Source organism: Mytilus californianus, unplaced genomic scaffold, assembly GCF_021869535.1.
Source record: "Mytilus californianus isolate M0D057914Y unplaced genomic scaffold, xbMytCali1.0.p SCAF_8, whole genome shotgun sequence".
NCBI classification, from domain to species: Eukaryota; Metazoa; Mollusca; class Bivalvia; order Mytilida; family Mytilidae; genus Mytilus; species Mytilus californianus.
In genome coordinates, this window is record NW_026262734.1 from 90,544,881 (window position 1) to 90,548,010 (window position 3,130).

The window sequence follows — 3,130 nt, forward strand, 5'->3', positions numbered from 1 at the left end:
GTATCGAAAGGGTAAGCAGATCATCATAATCATACTCCCTATGTTTCATTCGATTATGTAATTATCGAGAATTGTCTGCAAGTAGAATCATTATCGTGTTGTCATCTTCTTCTTTTTTAAAGATACTTGTTTATTTCAAATTTTGCTGTTTACAATTTCCTCAGTTGCCCATGATACAGACTACGGAATCCCGTTTACAAATAAACCAACTGCCCTTGAAGCAGAAGGCTAAAATCTTTTTTTGTATGACAATAAATGATAGAAAAAAAAAACATCTTTCTGGAATGTAACACTAATATCTATACTATTAAACGAGAAGACCTCATTTTGTGTGTCGCTTCTCGTCCTTCCACAATAAATTAATCATCATGCCTTTGTGTCCTATAGGTAGCATGCATAGTCGCATTTGTCATCCTCGCTTATGATTATTCCGTTTGGGTTATTTTGGGAGGAAAACGAAAATAAAGGCGTCCAGATATTGTTTCCGTCATCGGACGGACTTTTAAGTCATAGACAAGTCTTCCGTTTGGGACTGTTTAAAATTATACATAATTTTCATAGATACTTGGAGACAGGACAATTATTTTTGCTTTTTCTGTATACAAGAAACATATACCAGTATACTATAAATAAGATTTATTTGCTATTTACTATCAATTCAAAGTTTACTATCCACGGCGGTCATATATTATATAGATGTTATATGTTATGTTCATAGTATACAGAAAAACGGGAAAATAATTGAAATTAATAAAAAAAAAATAAAAAAAATAACGGATTTTGAAAAAAATGGGGAAGGGCTAAAACAATTGTACTATGACTTTTGATACCTTTCCTGAAATTCTCCAGTCATAAAATCTTTTACAAAAATTCATCCTACAACAGTTTACATACTTTCCACCACGCTCTAAATGCACGCGATTTCGCGGGTGTGTTCTAGTATTATACAAATTAAAGACATAAAAGGCAAACCATACAACATCACTCCCTTACGGTTAATTATTATCATAGATAACTATCATATATAATCAATCAATCAAAGTATTATTTTTTCTTTTCCCATTGTATTATCAGATAAATAGCTGGGTACCGATTTCAGATTGTTTATCATGTTTGGTTTTCAAAGATTCAAAATATCTGTATTTGACATTCTTATGTCATCATATCTAATTTTGTTTCTTCTTTTCCACAAGGACCATTTTGTCAAAATAAAAAAGAGATTTTTGGTACGATCGACCACTGTTATCTCATAAAAGCATAAAATATTCTAGATTTTCATAATTTAATTGAACATTCCATAATGTGAAAATATCTTTGATTTCACTGATGTTCATTTTGTTGTACTGCATTCGAAAAATAAATGTTGCAAATTTTCAGTGTTATTTACCGTTTGACAAAGATGAAATTTTCCGTTTGACAATCTCATTTTTGAAGCCTTCTTTCCGTATATATAATATTGTGAATACATTTCTATTGGAATTCTTTTATTTTATTGCCAATGTTTTTTTTTAAAGATTGCTTCATACTATTTTCCAACTAAAATCGTGACAAAAAATGTCTTGCCATCTATTTTTGGCATCTTTAAAAGTTATGCCTCTAATATATTTGATTTTTTTTTATTCTTTCGGATTTGATTTTTTGTCGTTTCTATCTAATATGAACATTTCATCAGAAAGTTTCAATTCTATGTTTGTATTTTCATTAGTATTTTTACAAGTTTCTAAAATTTGTATGAAATCGATTGGTACAGAACTTTTAACTCATGCAAATTCGGATATACATTTTCTTTAATCCACAAGTTTTTTTTTCAAATATAGAACTGCAACTATAAAATTCGTTTCTTCATTCCATATATCTGTGATATATTTCATGTTACTTTAAAGAAAGGAATCATCTTCTTCCCGACTTCGTATGATCATGAGAACTCAAGAATCTACATGTATGTAGCATATAGACAAACTTGGACCATTATCGATCTAACAATCGTTCCGTAGTGATGACAATGATAAGTGTTTATGTCATGGATTGAGTTAGTGACGATTGTTGTACTCTCTCCATCTCAATCAAATTAAAATACTTTAAGAACACAAATACTTCATACAAAATTGTTAATATTGGGACTTTCTTTTTACTAAGGTAATCCCGGCCAGCATCTGAACCATGTTCATTTTTATGTAAAATAGAGAAAATTCTGTGACTTCTCAAAGGAAATAGTTTAAACGTGTATATCGTACGAACATTAAACAGCTCAATGTGAGAAACATAACATAATATTTGTACTGCTATGAAACGGAAGATAAACGCTGAAAAGGTCGATTTGTCCATGTTTCTCGGGCTCGAATGAGTTTTTTTTTGCTGTCATGTGGTGTGAATTGTCTGTTTTTTATAGTTCTGTTTAATTCATACACAACTATTTCGATTATGAACCATCTAGAGCGTATACTATTGGCTGCAGATGTCTCGTTGACGTATATCTCGAGTTCCTTTGATTCATATCATGGTAAGCTAAGTTCCCCTGGCATGTTTCATTACATAATCCATAATAACCGCATTGTGTACTGCATTATGAAGTTTCTAAACATATGTCGATAGTACATTAGGGGAAATTCGGGTTATTTCGATCAATAATCAATTGTACGTTTTAGAGATGGCTTCTGTTGAGTTGACATGTTCGAATTATAATGACCAAATTGCGTCGGAAAGACGCTTTACTTTACATGCATACTTCTCTGCGTTTTACCTTCATTTACCAAGTAGTAACGGTAAAAGAGCAATAGATGCCGAGATCTAATTTCGGCTAAATTCGATCAACGATCGGTCAATTTCGGTCACACATTCGGGCAATTTCGATCACACAGTCTGCATGTTCTTACTTTTGGAGCACCTCATTTTACCACACTTGTAAGCAATTTACGATCTTTACAGGACAGCAATTAGGATGACAGTCTTGACAATGCCAGTTTTTATTAAATATAATACTTGCATGTTTGTTAGGGGACGACCATTTGATATTCGGGGGGGGGGGGGGGGGGGGGGCAGGAGGATTTTGAAAATAAATAATCACAGAAATAAATGGTTTGTTCTGTGTTATTTCGAAAAAAAATTACCTGACTTACAATGTATTGAAAAT